Raw genomic sequence first — 26,130 nt, 5'->3', positions numbered from 1 at the left:
CACTAGGAAGACAGGAGGGCCAGGGCAGCCAAAGGCACCAGACTCAAAGATCGGCCCCGGACAAGAGCCTGGGCAGCAATGGCCTGGCAGGGACCACATGGTGTAGTCAGCTCCCAGGTCAGCCTCCAGTGCCCTGGAATTCAGGATGAGAACTAGGGAAATCTGCTGCAGGGGCTCAGGCAGCAGGAATCCTCAGGGACACATGACTTCATCTCAGACCTGAGAGAGATGCAGAGAGATTTCAGGAATTTGCCAACTGTGAAATGAGAATTCCATATACAGGCTGTAGGGAAGCAGGATTAGAGGGTTCTTCCAGGACAAGGGAGGACAGAGCATTGTGGGACGCTTGGGTGGCGGAAGATGTCTGGAAAGGGTGAAAGATGCCAGCCCCTGGCACTCTGATTTCACCCTGAGTGCTGCTGCTCGCGTTGGAGGTAGAGGCAATTCTGGGCTTCAGGTCAGCCTGAGCAGCAGAAAGCAGAGATCAGAGCACGGTGGAGGCAGCACAGCACCATGTAGAGTCTCGAGGCCCTTCTGTGGTTCACCAGTGGCCTAGAAGTAGCTCTGTGCCTGAGACATTGAGGTGAGGGGCTTCTTTCCATTTTGCTCCTGGCCTCAGCTCAGCGTGCAGCAGAGGCAAGGAAAAGGGAAGAAGGTGGTTTGTCCTGCATGCTTCGCCCTGCCCGTGTGTCTGTGGGGTGGAACGCCCAGGCTTCTGAGAGCCGGTTCCCGCTTTGGATGGCTCTGCTAGTCAGAAAGGACTGAAGCCCTGCATGGCCCCACCGTCCACTGTACAACCCTGGGGCTGAATTTTCCCTCTGGGCCAAATCAGGACACCCCAAGCCTTTCCAGCTACAGGTTAAGGCGCCTCAGTTTCTTCAACCAGTGCTTGAAGGACGAGCTCTCAGAGGAGAGATGTGTGTCTTAAAAGCTGGTGCATTCCCCCGGGGACAGCGGATCGGCATGAGAGTGCACACTTTCCTCTGCTCCAAATCCCCTGCTCACACGCAGCAGGGTGGGTGAGTGAGCACAAGGGTATGCGTATCTGTGAGCATTCAGTTATGTGTGTCCATGTCCGTAGGTGGTAGTGCTTCACACACGAGTTTGTGGGTGTACGCGCCTGCCTAACTAAACAAATGGACAGTCAGTCAATTGAACCTGTGTGCGGCCTTAGGGTCTCAGGTGTTGGGAGACCCTCTGATCTGTTGCTCCTTGTGTTCCTTACCCCAAGTGAACTCTAGCTGCCCACCTTACGGTAGAATAGGGTTTCTGCTCCAGTGCCCTTTTCCACGTCCTCCTCCCACCTGGGGGGTCCATACTGCTGTGTCCTAAGAACTGTTTGAGTACCAAAGGCCCCTGAACATGATGAAGGGCTCTTGAGAGCAAGCCCCACCCAGCACCTTCCTCTCCCTGGTCTGAAAGGAGACTGTGCCGTCTGCTGCTGGCAACGTCCACACGGGTCCAGGGGTCAGCGTTCACTGACGTTCTCTTGTCTCCACGATCCAGTCTCCTTTTCCCTGATGTCTGAAAGCATGGTGGAAACATTAGACATGGGTGCCCTGACGTGGCACCTGTCTGCAGGGTAGCCCAGGGGAGAGTGCGGAGCCGTGTGGGAGGCAGGCGATTATAAGAAACAAGCGCTCAGTCACTTGAACACCATTCAGTTGGATTATCAAATCGGAATAAAGACCACCAAGCCGGCTAATGTGTGTGATTACTTCGGATTTTAAAGATATGTGTGGTATAGAGCTTGACTCCTTTCATTTACAGTTTTTTAAAAAAAGACAACAGAAGATCCCTCGGGATTGTGGGTGAGGGGACTGAGATTTAAGTATCAAATGTGGCCAATTCTTCCCCCCTACCCCCACAGGACTCTGAAAACCCCATTGGTTCCCTATCTCTTGAAGAGTCCGTCTTTTTGCAGTGTGAAGCCACAGAGTGCCAGGTTTGCAAGCTGATGGCAGCAGCTCCCTTCTTTGGTCAACATGGATTGTACTCAGGTTCAGTACTGGGAGGTCAGCGGGGATGCCTGCATGCCTTCCTTGCTGTGGGGGATTATGAAGCTGGGAACCAGCAAAAGCAGGAGTTCCTCTAAAAGAAGCAGAGTTGGTTTGAATCCCCTGGACCAGTCTCCTTTCCCAATTCTGTGCTCTAGGTCATGTCCAGGACTCTATTACAGAGCAGATACCAGTCCTGTCAAACAAAAAGCATACTCAGAAAAAGCAGGATAAAAATTATATACCTCAAAAATAATTTATAAACATTTAAAAAATTGAGCTTGATCTTCTGCATGAATAGAGATTATATACACTGATATATTTAAACAATTAGAGTCTATTGTACATTTGAATCCATTTTCTCCTGCTAGTTTATTTGCACTTGAATAAATGGCTATTTGCTAGGGAGATCTATAGCCACTTGCTGTAAGCCAAAACCTGAGTGATAGCCAAATGCAAAAATCCTGCCAAAGCAAGGATTTCTATACTGCCCTACTATATTGTTCCATAAGAGAGAGATGGAGTCAGGGTCAAGGTCAGCCGTCAGGTTCTGGCTGGCCACTAGAATGGGCTCAGCACTGAGTCATCTACGCTTTCAAAGAATAGAATGCTGGAGCAATCTGCAGGTTTCAACAAGGCCTGCGTTCTAGCCAGCTCGCTGTGTGGATGGGGATCTCAGGTTAAGCAGAAGAATTCTCAACATCTTATTAATGCTTTCCTAGCCCAGGCCTTCAGGAGTTGCTGAGTACCAGGCATTGTGCTGGAATTTGGGGTGTAAGCAGGAAGGAACACAATATGATTCTTGCCTTCAAAGTGCTAGGGAAAGCTTTCCTAGTAATCAAGCAGTGGTGATGTGTGCTCCAGTAATGGTGGCCAGTCCCAGGCACGTAGATGGCTGAGGCAGGCTGGACAGTGCCCTGTGCAGGCTGCAGTCAGGAGGGTTTCCCTGGGGGTCAGGGAGGGAGCCTTTGAGGAGTGTGGCAGGTGGGAAGGTGTGGAAGAACAGGATGAACTTGTAAAGCAACAGCACCAGACGCCAGTCTCACGAGAAATAGGAAGAAGGTCATTGAGATGATGTCAAAAAAAGAAGAGGTCCCACTTCAGAGCGGGAGCTGGGTGAGAGGTCATCCCCATGCAGATCAAGCGAAGTCCAAATTCAGCTGCACCAGGACAGGCAGTGGAGGGCTTTGGGGAATCTCTTCATTGCAGGATTTGGTTTTGATGCTAATCCCTAAACTGAGCAGAAGGTCCCTGACTGTTCCTTTATCTCTTCATAAGTCATTGTGCTGGTCACCTTTGCTTCAGTCACATTCTAAATGTTATTTTACTCTACATATTTTAGGTTTGGGGAAGGACTGCTATTCAAAAATAAAAGAACATTCGTGTGTGTGTATATATACATGTATGTATACATATTACACATATGTATATGTATAATTTTATATATATTTTTTCCTTTTCAAAGCTCTGCTCTTGAAGGACTTGTTTGCTGTCCCCTAAACCCAAGGGCAGGGACAGCACTGGGAAGGGGTGGGTTTCCATCTTCCAGAAGCCGGCACGGCCCCAACCACTGAACATGCAGACAGCACCTTCAACTTGTGACACCTGAGTGCAGGTGAAGGGAGAGATGCAGAGAAAGGGAGCTCATGATGCACCTGAGGGGACAGCGCCCAGCTCTGGTCAGGGAAGGGAGTGCGTGTGAGTAGGCGGGTGGGTATGTACACACATGCCAGGGATAGAGAGACTGAGCAGGAGCAAGCAATTAGCCAGCAGGCAACAGCCCCCAGGAGGGTCCTGCTTCGGTTCAAGCTGCATCACTGTGAGCTTTCCCACGAGGTTTCTGCCTCTTCCTCCTAAGCATTCAGGCCTTTCCCTATTTTTCCTTCTGTTCAGTTCACCTAATATCTATGCAGTGGCATCGGGCTGTTAATCTCCCTGGCCCTGTCTTCTCCCAGGGAGCCCAGGGCTGTCTGTGGAATGAGAGTAGGTTTTTACTCATGTTAGCAACTGTGCCAGAGTGCAAAGCATTGTGGGCCTGGTGCTGCTGTCCTTCATGAATGATCTCATTTGATCCTAGCAGCTTGTTGTGGGGTGAGCCCGCAGCACAGTAAAAATAAAAATAAATAAACAAATAAAATCATATGCCTCAAAACAATTTATAAACTTTTTAAAAATTGAGATTGATCTTCTGCATGAATAGAGATTATACAGGCTGATGTATTTAAAAAATTAAATTCCATTGCCCCTGGAACCCTTGCTCTGCTCAGCCCCTCTCTCTGGTTGGCATGGGGTTCTGCAGAATCACTTGCCTCTCGCCTGGTCTTTTGGTTAAATCACCCTCCTCCACTGGAATCTCGGAACATCTCTCAGTCACATGGAGTGAAGGGGATTTTTTGGTTGTGTTTTTGTGTGAACAGCTCTGCAGAAATGATGATTTGATTGATGGGGAAATGGAAATTTTTACACAAACAAGGAAATCCCTTGAAGTTTCCAGAATGTTTTCAGGCACCTGGTAGTTTTCATATCAAAAGGCAATTAGGAGACCAGGGTCTAAGGAGGAAAATAAGCCAGAGTTGTTACAGCATCTTCTCAGAAGAGACGTTTTATGATGGAAGGAGATGAAATTGGTCAGGGGAACAATTGGCAAGCGTGTTTATTTGTCCCCCTACCATCTATCTACTCATCTTTCCGGCGCATGCATCCATCATCCATCCAGTTATTCCTCTTTCTCTTCCCCTTTCTCCCTCAATGATCTATTACCTCTTTGCTTACATAGCTTTTAGGGGTAGCGCATATGTGAACTATGACTAGTACTAGACAACTTGTCTCTGAGCGTGCATGTGTGCACACATGTGTGTCCTTTCAGGAAGGAGGCAGAGTAGAAGGTGACATCATCCAGAAGTATGTCGGGTGGTTACACCCAGCATGCAAGGACTTTTCCTATATGACCTCATTCATTTTCCACAACAGATCTACCAGATAAGTATGATTATCCCTCTTTGACAAATAAGAAAACTGAGACTTAGAGAGATGAAATTGCACTGTAATGCCACACACCTGGTAGGTGGCAGAGCCAGGATTTATACTCAGGTCTCATCTCAAAGACCATTACTACCCCTGAAGCACCATTCTTAACTGTGACTTTCTTTATTAGGAGAATAATGGTAATAGTAATATTAATCCTTTGAGTGATTACCAAAGTCTTATTCTGGACTGGGCTAAATTTGGCACATGACACCTTCACTAAACCCTATGATTTGGATCTAATTGTTTATCTACGTGTTACAAGTGAGAAAACCATAGCTTAGAAATGTTAAGTAGTTTTCCCAAGGTCACGCAACTGGGAGGAAATGAATGTGATCCTCAAATAGAGCTTTGTTTGATTTTGCAGTTGATGCCCTTAACCGCTTCACATGCACCTACGGTAGAAGGAATCTTGGGCCACCTATTTATGTAGTTACAAATGCCAGAGTAAATGTTTGCAAAAGAAATATCTATTTGTCATTCCTCACTTCCCTTCCTGTATTCCTGCCAAGCTCGGCTTCCCAGTATTCCACACACGCGCACTGGGACGCACCCTGTACCTTTTCCAAGCTGTTTCTCCACCTTCAATGCCTTTCCATCCTTCCTACCCTGGTTGTGACCTGCCCATTTTTTAAGCCAGGGTGGCATGTAAGTCTTGTCCTATTAATTTGTACTTACGACATAGGTCAAACCCTGAATCAGTCAGGAGGACTCATGTATAGAAATTTTCAAGAGGCACACAATTTCATCAGAGAGCACGTTTGTGCAGGATCTCAGTGGTCCTGGGTCAAAGCCTGCATTGCACCAGTGTGACTCGCTGGGGAATGTGGAAGTGCTGAGCAGTCTCCCTCTAGCTCCTCCGAGAGCAGCATATCAGCAAGGCCTTAGGAAAACTACCGCCTTCCGCTCCAGACTCTCTACTGTTTTCGTTGGTCTTCAGTTCTTGACTCACAGCTCTATTACTTTTGTATTTTTTTCATTTTTTATTGGTGCGTTATTTCCTATATTAATGGGACACATTGTTACATACTTGTACATGAACACAGATAGCAGTATAATATGGCCAATGCCACTCCCAGCCTTCCCACCTCCCTCCTGGCCTCTCACCCCTCGGCCCCTTTGCTCTGCTGATCTCCCTTCGATTTTCACGAGTTCCACCCCACCCTTTCTTTTCCGCTTTTATCTCCGGCTTTCACACAGGAAAGGGAACTCGTGACCCTTGGCCTTCTGCGTTTGACTTATTTCACTTAACTCAATTGTCTCTTGTTCCATCTGCTTTCCTGCAAATGACATAATTTCATATTATGGCTGAAGAAAACTCCTGTGTGTGTGTGCGTGTGTGTGTGTGTGTGTGTGTGCGTATCCCTTTACTTTATCCATTCTTCTGTTGATGGACATCTGGGCTGGTCCCATAGTTTGGCCATTGTGAACTGTGCTTCTATAAACGTATGCCCGTATGTGTGACTGGTAGATGACTTTAATCCTTTAGGGTAGACACCCAGAAGTCATACCACAATTTCTTAAAATGCAAAGTCCATCCTGTGTTTCCACCATCTTCTAGTGACTTTTAGTGTTTAATTTATTGCTGCCTTGGAGCAGTGCAGACCTGCCAAAGCCACACCTCCCCGCTTGGGTGCATTCCTGTGTCCTCAGCTGCTATCTGCACCTTGCCAGCAATGCTCGATTTGCAGTGACTATACCCAAGCACATGCGCCATGTGGCCCTGAAGGTCGTGCTGGCTTTCTGCTTCCCTAAGGGCACGATGTTTGTCTGTACTGACCCAAGGGCGCCCTACCATGGAGCTCCATCCCAGCCCTTTCAGTTTCTATTTTGAGACAGGGTCTCCCTAAGTTGCTGAGGCTGACCCTAAACGTGCAATCCTCCTGCCTCAGCCTCCTGAGTCCTGGGATTGCAGGCGTGAGCCACCGCACCCAGCTCTGGCATTGGCTTTTTCAGTACTTGGGCTCTTCATGCTATTTTGGGTCTTAACTGTGCTCCAGTGACATTTCAGCTGGTCCTCATTATGCATAAGTTGACCCCAATTTTAAGGATATTTTTGAGGTTTCGTAGACATAACTTGCATCTCTATTCTTCTTTATGAACAAGTTATTTTTCATTTTTAAAAAATTTATTTTTTTTTTAGTTAGTAAAACATTTTTTACAGACTACATTTTGATTCATTGTATGCAAATGGGGTACAACTTTTCCTTTCTATGGTGGAACGCAATGTAGAGTCACACCATTCATGTAATCACACATATACATACAGTAATACTATATGTTTCATTCTACAATCTTTCCGGCCTCCACCCCTCCCACCCCATTTTCCTCTACACCATCCAAAGTTCCTTCATTCTTCTCTTTCCCCTGCTACCCCCGCTCATTATATATCATCATCTGCTTATCAGAGAAAATATTTGGCCTTTGGTTTTTGGGCTTGGCCTATTTAACTTAGCATATTTTCCAACTTCATCCATTTACCAGCAAATGCCATAATTTTATTTTTCTTTATGGCCAAGTAATATTCCATTATGTACATATACCACAGTTTCTTTATCCATTCATCAATTGAAGGGCATCTTGGTTGGTTCCACAATCTAGCTATTGTGAGTTGAGCTGCTATGAACATTGATGTGACAGCATCACTGCACTGTAATATACTGATTTTAAGTCCTTTGGGTATAAACCGAGGAGTGGGATAGCTGGGTCAAATGGTGGGTCCATTCCAAGCTTTCTGAGGAGTCTCCATACTGCTTTTCAGAGTGGCTGCACCAATTTGCAACTCCACCAGCAATGTATGAGTGTACCTTTTTCCCCACATCTACATCAACACTTATTATTGCTTGTGTTCTTGATAATAGCCATTCTAATTGGAGTTAGATGAAATATTAGGGTGGTTTTAATTTGCATTTCTCTAATTAGTAGGAATGATGAGCACTTTTTCATGTATTTGTTGATCACATCACCTGTATATCTTCTTCTGTGAAGTATCTACCCTGTTCCTTAGCCCATTTATTGATTGGGTTCTTTGTATTTTTGGTGTAAAGTTTTTTAAGTTCTTTATAACCTTTGGAGATTAGTGCTCTGTCTGAGGTGTGTGTGGAAAAGATTTTCTCTCACTCTGTAGGCTCTCTTTTCACATTAGCCTCAAAAAAAAAAAAAAAAAAATCTTAGGAATCTATCTTTCACCAAAGAGGTGAAAGAGCTCTACAATGAAAACTACAGAACATTAAAGAAAGAAATTGAAGAAGACCTTAGAAGATGGAAAGATCTTCCATGTTCTTGGATAGACAGAATTAATATTATCAAAATGGCCATACTTTGAAAGGTGCTATACAGAATTAATGCAATTCCAATTAAAATCCCAATGACATTCCTCATAGAAATAGAGAAAGCAATCATGAAATTCATGTGGAAGAACAAAAGACCCAGAATAGCCAAAGCAATCCTGGGCAGGAAGAGTGATGCAGGAGGTATCACAATACCAGACCTTAAACTCTACTGTAAGAGCAATAGTAACAAAAATGGCATTGTATTGGCCCCCAAATAGACAAGTAGATCAATGGTACAGGATAGAAGACATGGAGACATACCCACATAAGTACAGTTATCTCATACTAGACAAAGGTTCCTAAAACCTACAATGGAGAAAAGATAGCCTCTTCGACAAATGGTGCTGGGAAAACTGAAAATCCATATGCAGTAAAATGAAATTAAACTTCTATCTCTCATCCTGTACAAAACTCAACTCAAAATGGATCAAGGATCTAGGAGTTAGGCCTGAGACCCTTCACTAAATAGAAGAAAAAGTAGGTCCTGATCTCCATCACTTTGGCTTAGGACCAGATTTCCTTAATAAGACCCTCAGAGTGCAAGAAATAAATGCAAGAATCAATAAATGGGATAGATTCAAACTAAAAAGCTTTTTCTCAGCAAAGGAGACAATACTTTTCGTTTTGAACTTCGTGTTTCTCTTAGGAATAGCAAAGGAGGTAATGGCCATCTTTGGGAACATTGTCCACCTAAAACAGTCCTTAATACAAGGTTGTCTTGCAAGAACTAGCAGTTAGCATTATTCTTATCCTGATATTGTGGTTATTCTTGTTGCTATTGGTGGAACATTTGAAAGCAACAAGGAGACAAGTGATATTTGTACTTATAGAGGATTTTTTATTACTTAATATCAATATGTACATATTTGAGAGTTAAATCTTGTCCAAATGTACTGGACAATGGAGCAAGACTAGCATCCCTGGGTCCTGGGCATTCTCTGCAAATCTTTAAGGCAAATCTTTAAAGTACTTCTCCCCACTTTCTGTGTCTACTTCCCTCAAGCAACATGTTGTTCTAAGTATGACACATAGTAACTCTTCTTGCACTTATGTCTTGTGCACAATGCAGGGGCTCTTTGTGCTGTTTGTTCCTCACAACCATTGATTTTAAGGTGATAAATTCCATCTGAAAGGTGAAAGGAACTACTCAAGGCCATGTGACAAATCCAGCTTTTAAAACCACGTCTACTTGGAGTCGCAGCTGGAGTGATGGGGTTCCATGGTGTGCGTTCATTTCATGCTTTTGGTCCCTCTGATGAAAGCCACGTGAGTTCTGTTTGCTTCCTGAACCTTCCTGCACTCTCTAAGTGCTTGGAACCAACTGCGGGTTCTGCTCTTGCCATTTAGAAGTCTCCTCTCTGCAGAGACCATGGCGCGGTATGATATCGCATAGTGGATTTTCTGGTCTGAGATTTTAAATTACTCATGTCATTTCAAGCTGTGTGAGTTGCTGGAAGGCCTGCTTTCTCCCAAGCTCATTTAATCAAGCATCACAAATGGGAGGAAAATCAAATGCTGCCTCGCTCTGAAAGGGAGGAGAGCTGAAGCCTGCTGAGCATGCACCTTGAGCCAGGCATCTTGGAAGGAAGGGACTTTCAATTTACCTGCAAATGGTCTCTTCTGGGTGACACAGGGTCTGGTGCCAGCCACTTTTCCAGAGCAACCTTGACATATGGCTACGGAACAAATTAGAACCTGCAACTGGGTTGACTCTTTAAGTAGGAACAGTAGGTCCTTTAGCCAATGGGAATAAAAACAGCAGAGGGAGATGGAGGCTGGGAAGGGGTACTTCCCAATTTTCCAGCAGCCTAGTAATCTCTAATTGTGAATATATAGCAACCCCAGCTAGGCTCATTTCACTGCTGTCTCAAGTTCCTTAAGGGTCCTGCTCTTACAGATACAAACATTTGTTTCTGAACATATTGGTGTTATATGCAAGAATAACAATAGCTGTAACAACACCCACCACTTACTGATACCCAGATTCGCTTCCCGTATTGATTTTGATTTCTATGTCACTTTGGGAAGATGACTGGTATCTTCATTTGCAAAGAGAAAAGTTGAAGCTCTTAGCGTTGAGATAACATTAAGTTTCCAGAAGAAGCATTATTGTTACCACCACTGCTGCTGTTTTGTTTTGATTTAATAGGGATGGAAAAAGAAGGAAAAAGCCAAGTTATAGACCTTCCTGTCAGACTTCCAAGTCCATGTGTCCCAGATTGTGGAGATTGTTCTTCCCTCCAGCATGTATGACAATCATCCCAGCAGCCTAATTCATATCGTTTTATTCACTGAGATGAATAAATGTGTCTTTCCTGAAGGCTCAACCGTGAATTTCTTAGAATTGTTCCAGATTGGTCCTTTATTTACTCTGCTTGGGTTTTGTATTTCTTTTGGTTAGAAGGATGGAGTGGTGGCAGAGATGGAAGATGGGAGAACAGTGGTGTGCTGATAAATGTTTAAAAACTGGCTCTTAACAAGCGATTTATGACGTGTCTGTTTCCATGCTGTGAATACTCCCACCATGGTCCATTCCAAGATGCCAACTTGAAGTCAAAAACCACAAAGTTGTGCACAATCCCTACCACTGCCTGGTAGGGAAAACCACTTAGAAAAGTAATAACTCTATTAATGCCTTTGCTAGACATTTACTGTAAAGACAATTTGAACAAATGTTTATTAAGTGCCTACGACTCAGATATGTCAGTATGTGCTGAGATGTTGGCCACATAACTTATATTTTCTGAGGTTGTTTTTTTCCTGGTTTGCTTTCTTTTTCTTTCTTAAAAATGGTATTATAGTTATATATAACAGTGGGGTTCATTCTGATGTATCCATACATGTGTGGAATGTAATTTATTTTATTTTGATCCCCAGTACTTCCTCTTTCTTTCCCCTATTCTCTCTCTCTGGTCCCCTTCCTCTGTTCTGCTCATCTTTCTTCCATTTATTTACTGTTTTTTAATTGGTGCTTTATAGATGTACATAAAGGTGGGATTCACTGTAGTATATTCATATGTGCACAAAGCACAACTTGGTCAATTTCATTCTGCTGTTCTTCCCCTTTCTCCTCCCCCTCCCTTTCCCTCAATCCCCTTCCTCTGGTCCATTGATCTGCTTTCTATTTTCATGAGCCCCCTTCCTTCCCCAGACCCTGTTATTTCACTCTAACATTTTTAAATCTGAGAGAAAACATCAGACCCTTGACTTTCTGAGTCTGTTTTGGTTTTTAAATCATCTAAGGGTATCAATGATCTCTAGGGACTCCTCCCGTCCCAGAGAAAAAACACAATGTCCAAAACAAGAAAGAAAGAATAATCCATGCGTAGAAGTCAGACTATCTGTGTTTAAATCCTGATTATAGTTGCCCTGGGTTGGTTATCTAACAATTCTGCGATTCAATTTTCTAACATATAAATTACATAACAACAGTCCTCAACTCAAATAGTAGTTGCAAGCATTAAATGTGTCGTTATGTGTAAGTTGTGGAGAATAAAACTAGAATATAGCAGGAATCAATGCAAATAATGACAGTATTATAATATCAAAAATAACCGCAACAGAGCAGCCAGGGGTGTGGTGAGAGAAGCCTGTGCAAAGGCTTTGGGAGTCAAGAAAGATGAAGATGTCTGGGGACAAGGGAGAGTTCCAGTTTGCGTACAATAGTTGGTACTGATGGAGGCCAGTAGAGAGCATCCTCTAAATTTAGATTTGGACCATGCTAGAAGCTTTGAGTGCCAAATGGATTTTGTACTTGGTTGGAGAGATACAGGGAACCTTGGGGATTCTCCATCTTTTTACATTTAACCTGTCACACCTTATCTTGAAAGTGGATTTGGTTTAGCTGTGGATAGTTGGATCTTACTTTTTTGTATCACTGCCAGTCCCCGACTTCCGGTGGCTGTTTGCACCCATGTGAGTCTCAGTGTGATTGAGTTCAGCTCTGCCATCTTGCTGTTTGCTTGCTATTGATTTCCTTTCCCACTCCCCCCCGCCCACTTCCACTTTCTCCTGCCATTGAAGATGAATTGTTTGGTTTTCATTTTATTTTCTTTGCTGGCTTCTGGGTTGTTTGCTGCGGTTCTGTGCTCAGTGGCCACGATGAGACGTGAGGACTCATGGCTGCCCTTCATCCAGCATGGGCCCCTTCACATGGGGTGCGAGGCCATCCCACCCGTGCCTTCATGCCCACCTGCTCCTTCCTACTCTCATCCTGCATTTTTCTTCTGTCTGTTACAACTCCACAATACCTTATTATCACCTATTTTGAAAAGTCAATTATTTTAATGAGATTTTAAAAATGGGAGAGCGTATCTACCACTTCCATTGGTCTTCACTTTGTGTAGATTCAGATCCCCATTTGGCACTGCTTTCATCCCTGAGGAACCTCCTTTACCTTTTCTAGACTTACTCTAAAGAGCCAAGTGGTCAGGAGCACACCCCATGGAGAGTATCTGCTGGTAGTGGGTTCTCTTTCTCTTAGATTTGCTCATCTGAAAACACCTTTATTTTGGAAAATATCTTCATTAAACATAGAATTATTTGGAATCATCTCCCATCAAAACCGGAAGCAGTTGTCCATTACTTTCTGTATACCAGTTTCTGATGAGAGTCGCCACCAGTTTATCCTGGTTTTTTGTTTTTTATTTTCCCCCTGCATGTATGGAATCTCCTCTCCCATCCCAGCTACTTCTGTCTGTTTTGTGTATGTGTTAAACGTCTGCTTACCATATTTATGAGCCCATTTGAGTTTGCCATGTCTCACTTTAATTTTCTTGGGATTTGCAGAATTTGTGGAGGCTCTGGGTTTATAATTTCATCAAATTTGAAAAACAGTATAGCCACAATTATTGAAGTAATGTTTGTTGGCTTTGCTCCCTTTCTGTCTGGGCCTCAAATGACATGTTAGGCTGCCTCATCTCATGCCTCAGCTCACTAATGCTCTTCCTTTCACTGGTCTTTTTGTTTTCTTGTTCTCTTTGTGCTTCATTTTAGGTAATTTTCATGGCTATACCTGTAGACCTTTTTTTTTTTTTTTCTTTCTTTTTTGTTGTGTCTGGTGTGTTGTAAAATTTCAATTCTTTTTTAAATTTTTCATCTCTAGAAGTTCAACTTGGGCCCTTTCAATGTCATTTATTTTCCCACTCATAGTGTTTAAGATGACATTTACCTTCATGGATAAATACAAGAAATTCCTAACAGCTCTTTATGGGGGTCAGGGAGGTTGGTGAGCATCAAACTCAGGACCTCTAAGATAAGCTCTTTTACTGTTATCTCTGCTAATTTTATCTGTATCATTCTTGGTTCATTTTTAATTTTTATTTTATTTATTCTAATTAGTTGTACATGATAGTAGAATGCATTTATACATTTTGATAGACCATGCATAAATGCAGTATAATCTCTCATTTTTCTGATTGTACATATTGCAGGATCACATTGATCACACAGTCATTCATGTACATGAGGTAATAATGTCTGTTTCACTCTGCTCTCCTTTCTACCCCATATCCCCTCCCCTCCCTTCACTCCCCTCTACCTAATACAAAGTAACTCTATTCTACCCTATCCTCCATCCCCCTTATTTTGTATTAGCATCCACATATCAGAGAAAACATTTGGCCTTTGGTTTTTGGTGTTTTGCTTATTTCTCTTAGCATGAGATTCTCCAACTCTATCCTTTTACCAGCAAATTCCAGAATTTCATTCTTCTTTAAAGCTGAGTAATACTTTATCATATATATATATATATATATATATATATGTATGTATAGTTCACATTTTCCTTATCCATGCATCTGTTGAAGGGCACCTAGGTTGGTTCCATAGTTTAGCTATTGTGGATTGAGCTGGTATAAACATTGATGGTGCTGTGTCATTGTAGGATGTTGATTTTAAGTCCTTTGGGTATAAACCAAGGCACTTTTGGTTCTTGTAATCAATATTTATTTTCCTTGTTGGCCATATTTTCCTGTTTTGTTGCACACATTGTATTTTTAAAAATTGAATGCCAGTATTATGTATTTTATGTTATTGTTTGGTGGAATTTTTTGTACACCTAGAGTGACTGGGTTTTGTACCAGAATGAAATGAAATAATTTGGAACTAGCTGAATGATTTTGAGGCTTAGTTTTAGCTTTGGTTCCAAGTGGCCTTTAATATCACCTAATTTGTCCCCACTTCTGAAGTGTCCTCTAAACATTCTACACAATACCTATGGGTTCCTTCATTAAAGACTACCCCCTGCCTTTTTTGATGTTCTGGAACTGGGCCCATATCAGAAGCACCTGGGAAACTGTGCTCAAGTCCCAGTCTTCCCACTAAACAACTATGTCACTTGGGACCAATGTCCCAATTATTTTGCTTTTCAGAGACTTTGTAGCTAAAGCCAGAACTTTTCCTGTGTTGGCTGTGCAGTCAGGATGGGCTACAGTTTTCAGGGGTCAGGAGTGCATGCTCTGAAGTCACGTCTCCTGGTTTTACCTCAGCTTCCCAGTTTACACATTGCAGAACCTTATGGAATTGTTACTCTCCACTGACCACATCTCATGCTTAACACAATGTGCCTATGACTGTGTCCACCACCTGGAGACTCTGATGATCAGGGAGATGATCTGTGGATGGGCTTGACGTAGCACTTGGAAAGTAGTGTTACAAAGTGATGGTTGTGGACTATTCCTTCCCTTCTGGGCATTTAGGGAGAACACTAGTCAATATTCTAAAACATTTCTGTGACAAGGGAGGAGTTTGTTTAGATTTTATGATTTCCTGAAAATGATTTCTAGAAATGGTGGCTTTTGGTTTAAGGAGTAAATGTAACACTACACAGTGGAATGGAAACTTCTACTTGATTTAGGAGTCATGTGACCTTAGGATTTTGAAAACTCTTATTTCATTACCTATACATGGAAATGACAAGGTGTAATTCATAGAGTTTTCATAAAAATTAAAAGTGATTTTTTTCTAGTGTAAATGCCAAATCGTTTCAGACAAAAAAAAAAAAATTGAAATAATAGCAGAGGTTGCAACTTGCTTCCAGTTGCCTGGGACACGAGGGTTTGCAATTTCTGCTTGACCACTTGCTTGCTTTTAGGACAGGAAATGCTCACAGGGCCCTTTACTGGCACCTGGGGCTCTGACTTTAAGCCCCATTGGAGAGTGCCAGTAGGTTAGGTTCAGCCACATGAGGAAACCTTTCTCCTCCATGAAGCAACCTTACACCATGGTGCACAAGGAAACCTGCTTTACTCACACATAAAATCCCAACCTGAATGCTTGAGATTTTAGTGACTCTCATGCAAGGAAAGACTGTTTTTCACTGCCAGACCAACAAAGAGAAACATGGGGCGGGTAGGGAAAGTCAGAAAGCCTACATCACAGCTTCTGAGCTTTCCCCTGCACACAATATGGCCCAGGAGAATCCTAAACTCTGATTCCATTCAAAATGAAAGGATTCTGCTTGACTTCAGATAATCAGTTGCTTGATGAACTCCAGCTTAAATATCACAAGATGCCAGAAGAAATCCAGAAGTAGATGACATCAAATTGTTCATCAACAGGTGGACTCTGGGTGAGATATAATTATGAGGGTCTGCCCATGTCCAAATGTCCAGATAAATTCTGCTAAAAATGCTACGGGTCTTTTCTCAAACAACAACAACAAACTCAGTATTGGTTTTAGAGGTAAATAGAACCCAAAAGACTGTAGTCCTGCAGTGGTGGGCAGATATGGGCAGAGCAGATGGCTCAGTCCTTGAGAGTAGACCGTATGGTGAAAACCGCATGTCGCTTCTGGGGTCTTGTCCTTCAGAATTTTGGAACACCATGGCCTCTTCCTTGTAGGACCTCCCTATTGGGGAGCTTTATGTGAGTTTCAGGGCATCTTCTACTTTCGGTTGAGGTCAGATATATGAGATTGGGGTACCAGGCAGTACCAGCTTCCTTCTGGGAAAGGGGCTGCAGGTATAGCTTGGTGTCATAGAGCCGAGACATAGCACACAGCAGTTAGTGATAACATGCAGGCAGGCGAGTGTATCTTTGTCATATCAGTAGAGAAGTCACTGCACACTCTGGTGTTTACCTATTCTCCAGCAGTTTCCCTACAGTCAGCCAGCCTTTGATCACAGGTCAATGCATTTTTTTTTTTTTTAATTTAAAGAAAGGATCAACCTTGTCTGCATCAGTGTGGATTCTGCTGAGGCATGTGGCTGTTAGGTGAGGCCTAGGATAGGACCAGCTATTTTTGCACAGGCTTCTGGGAGCCCCAAGGGAAATCCTTCTGTGATAAGCAATGTACAGGGAGCTTTAACACAAAGAGGGCCACCTCCCCAGCCATAGGAAGCTTCTCTGAGTCCCACAACCTCTGTCCATTGCCACATGTTGCTAAGGAAGCCCTACAGTTGTCCAGTGGGGGTCACAGGACCATTCCAAACCTCAAAGACACTTTCACGAACGTAAGCATGCTTCACAGGGAGCTGTGGAAGTGACTGCCTGTTACAGAGTCCTTGCCATGTGCAATGTGATGTCTCTTTAAATACCACTTTCATATTTGAGTGCTTACTGTAAATGCAAGGAAACTAGGTCTCTGTAAGTTTGAGGTCTTTGGGAATTTGAACGTGTGTTCAAATTGATACTTGAAGTTTTACAGTGGCATTATGAGTGCATTACTATCGTTGCCATCCCCTTTCATACATCAGGAAGTTCAGCAGAGGGACATTAGATGCTTTACTCAAGATCATACAGAGAACAGCAGGATAGAGAACCCTTATCCAGCTATGTGGGCATATCCACCTCATGATGGAACATTTCATCTTGAGTCTGCCATTTTGTATGATCAGGAACTGGGTGCCATGGCCTCCTTGAGCCTCGTTCCACTCAGAATGAGCTCCTCGATCAGCTTCACCCCAGCTGTAAGGTTGGAAGATAGATTGGGGGTCACAGCTATGGGAGGTATGTTTCAGGTAACTGTAATAAAGATAAAGTAGGCACAGTGGTATATGCCTGTAATGACAGTGATTCTAGAGCTGAGACAGGAGGATCCCAAGTTCAAAGCCAGCCTCATCAACTTAGCAAGGCCCTAAGCAACTGAGTGAGACCCTGTCTCAAAACATAAAAAGGTCTGGGGATACAATTCAGTGGTTAAATGACTTAATCCCTTCAATCCCTGATTCAATGGTTCAATCCCTGATACCAAAATGAAACAAAATAAAACAAAGCAAAAACAAATGAACAAAAACGCCACAGACATATTATCAGTAATGGAACATGGGGTCTGGCATCACACATTGTCCATTTTACTCTCCTGTCCTCACCCTGTGATGTTTCTGTAAGGCTGGCACCAGTATGGGTTTTCTTACCTGGGGGAAAGTGAGTCACTGAGTATTAGTCACTAGCTTGGGTTTGCCTACTTGACTTTGAGATCCTTAAGTTCCAAACTAGAGCATAAGTTTTTGACCTTTGCATAAAAGTGATTTATATTCTAGGTCATGTCAAATGTCCCTGGGTCAGAGGGATTATTTCATAATACACTGCAATGAAAGTGATTATAACAAAATGTCATAGACTTTGGTATTTCCATTGAAGATTAATACTTTCTGGTTTTATCAGCCTTTATGAAAACTGCATATAGCTTCTGAGTCACTTGTGAAGTAGTAGATGTTAGGACGAGGTTGTGCAGTCCTATGGTTTACTGAGGGAGTCTATTAATGGAATCTCCCTCTTCTATCCATTCACGTGGCATTTATTGAGCAATAACTGTGTGCCTGCCCGATGTTAGCTTCTGGAGACACAGAGTAGAAAGAAGCACAGGACATATCTTGTCTCCTCCTGCAGCTGGTGGCAATGGATGGTTCTGTGATCGGCTGAGGACAGATGCTTACTTGATAGATTCTCTCCTTTGTGCAGCTGTTAGAGCTCTAAGGGATGCAAAAGAAGTCAAAAGTAGCACTCCTCTTCTGAAGGTGCTCCTGAGAAGACAGGGGAGCCCAGGGAACAACAATGACATTAGAAAACCAATGATCAGAGCAGGGGTGTGATTGGGCTCCTGGTGACAGAAAAGTGATGACAACACCAGAGAAACTGGTGAAATTTAAATTCTCTGGCTTTACTTTCCCTAAAACAAGTGAGATTTTGCATTTTGACCCCCCCCCAAAATTTCCATTGACTGGTATGCCAGTCAGTTTTCCATTACTGTAACAAATTCCTGAGATCAGTCAACTCACAAGGTGGAAAGGTTCATTTTGGCCCACAGTTTGAGAGGTTTCAGTCATGGTCTCTTGGTCATGGTGGCACAGTAGTCACAGAGGGTGTGTGTTGGGAGCTTTGTTCATATGATGGTGTCTGGGAAACAAAGACAGAAAAGGTGTCCAGGTGTCCAGAATCCCTCTCCAGACCACATCCCAAATGACCTAACTTCCTTCTACCATACCCTGCCTCCTAAACTTCCACCCCCGCCCAGTGGCACCACACGCTCATGACCACGCCTTCAACTCCTGGCCTTTGGAGAACATGCACGATCCTAAGTGTAGCGACCAGCTCTGTGGCAATGGAAGGATCCTCTGTCCTCACTGAGCCACGCCTTGTGTATTGTTAGCATGGGGACAATGAAATAAAATAAAATTATTGAAGTAGCTTCAGCATCCTGTTTAGTCAGGAAATAGCCACATGGGTTCACTCATTTGGAACTTCCTTCTTTCTCATGAGGAGGAAATTTGAAATCCTTTGTACATTCATGGTACTACTGTAACAGATTTCTATAATATTAATGACTTTAAATCTTGCATTTGTTATCTTAGAGTTCTGAAGGTTAGAACTCTGAAATGAGTCTCACTGAGCTAAGACCAGTGTGTCAGAAGGGCTATATCCTGCTGTGGAGTCTCAGGGAGAATCGGTTTCCTCTTCTTTTCAGTGCCCAGAGTCTGTTACATCCCCTGGCTGGTGGCCCCTTCCAGCTACAGAGACAGGGCATCCCATGGTGGAGCTTGTATTATTGTCACTCTCCTTTGTCTTCTCTCCCTTATAAGGACCCTTGTGATTGTACTGGGTATGTCCTGGTCATTCCATTCAGAATGCTTTCCAGACCTCTGGGTCATCTGGTTAGAGGCCTTAATTTCTTTACCAATTGTAACTCTTTTTTGCCTAATGTATTTACAGATTCTGAAGGATAGGACTTGGATGTCATAGAGGAAGGTATTATTCTGCCTACCACATTATGTCATTTTTATAGACAGAAGGCAAGAAAGGATGGGTGTATTTCCAAAGAGGAACTCTGTGCAAGTCGACAGTCGGGTACAGAGGCAAGCTATTCCGAGTCTCCCACTTCCTGCTCTTGGCTTTTCTGTGTCTGCTGACTAGAACTCATTGTCTCCTTCTCTAACCTCTTGCATGGTCTCCAAGGACTTGAGCTAATGCTCTCCTCTTTCCAGTATCTTCTTTTAACCATCCTGACTAGAAAGAAGAACCTCTAAGATGGTTAATGGAGACCCATATGTGAAAAAGTAAGATTTCTCTTAAAGATTTGCCTACATTATGTACTACATGAACAAATTTCTCTCTAGGTGTTAATTTTCTTATCTTTAGTATAGAAATCATGGTAGGTGCATCAAATATATTCTGTAGAGATCAAAATGATATCATCCATATCATGTATGACTGTGTGGTTTATAGATTTATGAGCTGGCAGAAACTTCTAATGAAATAAAATAAAATTATTGAAGTAGCTTCAGCATCCTGTTTAGTCAGGAAATAGCCACATGGGTCAACTCATTTGGAACTTCTTTCAACATTTGCTCTTATAACTTGTGAACTTCAGGTTGATGATTGATTCCTTAAAGTAAGATTCAGTAGGGTCAAGTACATTTAAGAAGCAAGAATTCTGAGAAGGCTTTGGAATTGGTTGTAAAAGGTCACACACACACACACACACACACACACAAATGTGATTCTTATGAAGTGTACTGGGACAAAATGTATACATTTATCCCTGGAGTTAGGGTCCTAGCTTCCCTTTCCTAGCTCCCTGCCATTTACAAGGGGTTAGGTCTCTCCAATGGCTCTGTTTCTTTTGGAGTTAACACCCAAGATGGAGCTGTTGTTCACAGAGGATTTCTGGGTGATCAAACAAGATGGCGTAAGTGGAAATTCCTAGTGCCAGTCGGCACAGAGAGGCTTAATCAATCTCGAGTGCCTGCTGTATGAGCAGTATGAGGAAAGTAACGCATAGCCCCTGGCAATGATCTGCCTGTCAGTTATGTGTTTAGAGAAGAAGTCATCAGGATGGTGGTAGTGCCCATGAGATTTGTGCTTGTTCTCCTGGTGATGGAGATATTGAGATGCACAGGTAAAAGCAGCATCTTGTATGTTATCCGTGGGGTTTGGCGATCATCAGCCACTAGGGCTTTACCTGCAAATGTGTTCAGTCTGGTTGACACACAGGTGTCACACTGATGCCGTGGCCGTGGTTGCTGCTCTTAGTTGGTTTTACTGATGCTGCTTTTCTCATTGCCACTGATCTACAAACTAACACTTAGCATTTTAAAGAAGGTTTTTTTGTTGTTGTTGTTGTTGTTTTTTTTGTTTTTTTTTTTTTTTTAAATCAGTCTTCCCCTGAAAAACAGAAAGATCTAGCCACACACCATCAGTGATTTTGCTTGGTGGTGATCAGTGGCTGCTAAGTCATGGCAGCCCCTGTGGATTGGGTGGGCACCTTCTGCTGCCACAGTGTCTTCTCGCATGCAGTTGCTTATGGCTGTTACTGTGCTTCCATGGGAATTTCCTCATGGTGGTCACTTAGCCTGTTTTCTGTTGGTATAGCTGAATTCCTGAGACTGGCTAATGTGTAAGCAACAGAAAGTTATTTGGAGACTGGGAAGTCCAATGCAGAGGGGTCATCTCTGGTGAGGGCCTTCTCACTGATGGGAACTCAGCAAAGTTCTGAAGCAAATTAAAATCACCCTAAGATTTCATCTAACTCCAATTAGAATGACTATTATCAAGAAACTAGCATACTACATGATGCAGCCAATCAATGTTCATAGATGTTCAATTCATAATAGCTAGATTGTGGAACCAACCTAGATGCCCTTCAATTGATGAATGATTAAAGGAACTGTGGTGTATATACATAATGGAATGTTACTCAGCCAGAAAGAAGAATAAAATTATGTCATTTGCTGGTAAATGGATGGAGTTGGAGAATATCATGCTAAGTGAAATAAGCGAAGCCCAAAAAACCAAAGACTGACTGTTTTCTCTCATAAGTGGATGATGATACATAATATGGGAGTGGCAGGTGGTCAAGAGAAGAATGGAGGAAATTTGGACGGTGTAGAGGAAAATGGGGTGGGAGGGATGGGTAACGGAAAGATAGTAGAATGAGACAGACATCATTACCCTATGTACGTGGATGATTACATGAATGGTGTGAATCTACATTGTGTACAATCATAGAAATGGAAAGTTGTACCCCATTTTTGTTCAATGAATCAAAATGCTGTCTGTAGAAATTAAAACAAAATCTTAAAAAAGTGAAAACAGAAAAGCTAGATTAAGTGGGATCTATAGTATTTTTAAAGATCTTCTTTGATTTCTTTTCCTGGACCCTTGTAGACATCTGAGTTTGCTCAGTCACTGATTGTGCTGTTAATAGAACAGGTGTTTTAAATTTTTTTTCAAATAAAATTGGGATTTTGAGATGCTTATAGACTCTCGGGCACCCTGTGAGACATCCTGTGTACTCTTCGCCCCGCCCCCAATCAATGGCAGTGTCGGAAGAAGTGGTGGCAAGTGTGCCCGGCATTTCCCCAAGTGACTGTGCCATCTACATTTCCACTAACTGTGCGTGATCCCGTTTTCTTGTGCAATTCCCAGCCTTCGGGGTCTTCCCTCTTTCTCACTTTACATTCTGATGGGTGTGAAGTGGTACCTCCTTGTGGTTTTGGCTTGAATATCTTTTTAAAAAAATGTTGAGTTGACCGTGTTTGGGGTGTACAGTGTGAAGCCTCAACCAACACCCACACTGCAGTGCATGATGGCCACAGGAAAGCAGGTCGCTTATCCCCAGCTTCCTTGGTTACCCCGTTTTCTTTCTACATTTTGTGGTCAGCATACCTAAAAGCTACTCTCTTAGCAAATCTTCACTACACAATACAGTATTGTTTCCCATCCTCCTGCTGCACACTACATCTTAGGCTTCTTCATCCTGTGAGGTTAGGATTTTATATCCTTTGATAGGCATTTCTTCCCTGTTCCACACCAGTGTAATGATGATTCTAATCTCCCTTCCCATGTATTTCACACTTCCTTTAAATGTTCCACATGTGTAAGATGATGTAGCGCTTTTTATTTCTGAGTCTGGCTCATTTCACTGAGCACAGGGTCCTTCTGCTTCATCTATGTTCTTGCCAGTGGCAGTCTCCTTTTTAGAAGAAGGGCTACCTCAGAAATGTATGTCTCAGTGCAGCACTTGGAGGAGGGGCTTGCACAGCCCCTCCAGTCTGTTAAGCAGAGGGTTCACATGTGGCCCTGCTCCCACCTTTTGAGGGTTCTCCTTCCTATCATCGTGCCTAATGATTGCAGCAGGTTGCACCCCCACGCGCAGGGCACAACACCCCCTTCCTGCCCACCCTCACCTGCCTCTTCGGCGATAACCATCCTAACAGACCTGAGATGATGTCTCATCATGGTTCTGATCTGCTTTCCTCGGGTGATTGGTGGTTGTGAGCACCTTGTCAGCCACCTGGTGGTCTTCTGAAAAAACGTTAGTCAGTTTGAAATCAGGTTATTTGTCTCGTTATTGAGCTGTGTGAGTTCCTTATGTATTTGGATACTAACTCCTCCCATATATAGTTTGCAAATGTCTTCTCCCATCTGGAGGCTGCTATTCATTCCATTGGATGTTTGCTGTGTGGATTGATGGAATCTTCTTGTTTATTCTTGGTTTTCTCGTTTGTGCTATTAGTGCCGCATCCAAAAAAAAAAAAAAAAAAATATTGCAAAGACCAACATCAAGGAGAATTTCCTGTTTTTCTTCTTGGAGTTTTATGGTTTGGGGGCCTTCCCTTTAAGTCTTTAATACATTTTGTGTTCATTCTCATGCGTGGTGTTAGAAAGAAGTGCTTTTCCACCCCTTGCCTGTGGCCATCCAGTTCCCGACTCGTTGCTGGTGAGAGTCTCCTTTCACCATCCTGTGTTCCTGAGGTCCTGGTCAAACACTAGCATCTGTATTCTTGGGCTCATTGCTGGGCTTTCTTCTCTCCCACAGGAATACGTCTGTTCTTATCCTACCACGCTGACTCTATCACTGTAACTTTGTACTGTCCTTTGAAATAAAGATACTGATGCCTGAAATTTTGTCATTCTTTCTCAAGACTGTTCTTACTATTAAAAATATTCTGTAGCTTCATATGTATTTACAATTATTTTCTGTATTTTTGTGAAAAGAGCTGTAATTGGAATTTTGATTGGGAGTGTGCTGAATAGCTTGCTTTGTGTAGAATGGGGATTCGAACATCTTTTCATGAAGTTATTTGTCTTCATGTGTCCTCTTGGTGAAGTTCCTTCTTGTGTTTGTCCATGTTTTACTTGAATCGTTGGTTTTTATTATGAAGATCTGTGAGGTACGTGTTTATTCTAGGTAACGGTCCTTTTTCAGTTCCCATGTTCACAGTAGTAATGTTCTACAGCGTCTCCATGAATCAGAAAACACTGAGCTACTGCTCCCAGGGGACACACAGGAACAAGCTCCTGTGAGCCTCTGGCCATGTTTCCATCGACTGACCAACACATAGCTTTGCCTTATGTATGTTTCTGTCAAGGACGCATAACATGTATTGCTGACTTGTTAACCTTGAACTCTGCCGACAGCACGCTACCTCAGACCTGAGTGAGGCTTACCTAATACGAACATTTTCTCTGCTTTGCCCTTAGGAACGCTAATCAGCACTCAGCTGTGCGCATGGGGCAATTTTTAAATATCAGAATTGTCAATAAAAGGCACAAAACCACAAAAACTGTGCCATGAAACAGTGCACAGAGGACCCTAGTTTGCAGAGTTGTGCAGGCTTAGTTAGGAACCTGCTGATTAGATGATTTAATTATTTGCCACAGTACTCATGCCTTTGAATGACCACGAGGGTGCTGCTAAGATTGCATTTGGGGTTAACAAATTTTAGCAAATAGACATATCCACAAATAAGGAATATACACATACTAAGTTCAGCTGCAGGCTATTCACAAATATTTTTCTACGCTGCATTGTAATCCTCTTAACAGCATCATTCACCACCCCCCTAAAAAAGGATTCAGTTTTAATAGAATCAAATTTATCAATATTTTCTTTTGTAGGTCATGGTTTGATGGTAAGTCTAAGAATTTTTCTTAACTCTGTACTTAGAATATATTTAGAAGCTTTTTTTTTTTTTTGTCTAAAAGCGTTACTGTTTTCTTTTTTTCATTTACGTCCAGGATCCATTTTGAGTTAGTTTTAATGTGAAGTGTGTAATTAAATCTGAGGTTTGTTTATTTGTTATTATTGTTTTGCCTGTAGATGTCCAATTGCTTCAGGAAAATTTACTTAAAGCTGATCTTTCCTCCACTGAATTTCTTTCTCTTGTTTGTAAGAGTCACAGGCACATTTATGCCCTGGTCACTACGAGCCAGCAGGTGGAGTTCTAGGCTCCTTCCGTGATCTCCCGTAACCTGTAGTCAGTGGGCACCCAGTACTGTCCACTGGGAGGAAGTCTGACTCCCTCCTGCAGACCTCCTCTGGGCAGCCTCGGCGGGAGGAGTGTGCTTCCTTGCAACCTGGCCAGGGCTGTGGATGGAGGTGGGCCCTGCCTCCTCCTGATTGCTTGGCTGGGGCCGACAGCTATTGTCTGGAAGTGTCTGCCGTGCCAGGCTGCCACCCTCTGTCCTTCTGGTTCGGGCAGGCTTGTTATGGGGGGCTTTTCTGTTTGGGACCTCAGTCTCTCTGTCTGTCTGGCTTCTCCAGAACCCAGTCTGGGGTTTTACCTGATAAATATGAGGCAAGAGAAAATGCAGAGAACTTACCACCGCAGTTTCCCTTGTTTCTTGAGGTCCTGGGCCTGTCTTTGTAAGAATCTCCTTTTACTTGTCTTATTATGTTACCTAGAGTTGGTACTGGTGCTTAGTGGCATGAATAGGGAAAGGAATGCCCACCCCATCTTTCTGGAACCCAAAGTCATGGCAGGTAGGTATCACTTTTAATCTTCATTTTAAAGACAAAGGAACAAGTTCAGCAGAGTTACACAGCAGAGTCACGTAGCTCACAAGCTACAGCCAACTGTAGTCGCGAATCCAGGGTTGTGTTCTCCACTCAGCATCCCCTCCGTCTATCATCCACATCAAAACAGGCCTGAGCCCACCAACAGAAGCATCCTGTGTGTTCACTGCCCCTGACTCACTGTGGGGACTTTCCCTGCTGAGAGCTTGGTGAGTCACGGGACGGAGGCTGATGGCTCATGGTCCATTTTCCTTCGAATTCGCTTTGTTTTGTTCACAGTCCATTTCATAATGGGCTTGAATCAGTGGACAGGAGGACAATTATGACATCAGCAACATTCCCAAGTGCTTATAAGCCAAAAGGTCATTAATTGCAAAGCACAGAACTTGAATAGATGCATCTGTACTTGTCACAAAAGAGGGTACATGGGAGAGCTTACAAAGAGCACAGGAACCTGCAGTGTCCACAGGTGGCCAGATTTGGAAATGGGTGTGATGTGTTGAAAACAAGCAAAGATAAGTGCCCTGGGGCACGTGTT

At 43.1% G+C, this 26,130-nt stretch overlaps 1 protein-coding gene across 3 annotated transcripts in view; it reads left to right on the top strand.

Moving 5' to 3' along the window:
* Positions 1-26,130, top strand: part of FAM135B (family with sequence similarity 135 member B) — a 300,914-nt gene that overhangs the window by 127,198 nt on the left and 147,586 nt on the right. The gene's annotated exons all lie outside the window — the stretch shown is intronic.

The sequence above is a fragment of the Sciurus vulgaris genome, assembly GCF_902686455.1.
Source record: "Sciurus vulgaris genome assembly, chromosome: 1".
NCBI classification, from domain to species: domain Eukaryota; kingdom Metazoa; phylum Chordata; class Mammalia; order Rodentia; family Sciuridae; genus Sciurus; species Sciurus vulgaris.
The sequence above is the reverse complement of the archived record's forward strand: the minus strand, read 5'-3'. Positions and strand labels throughout refer to the sequence as shown.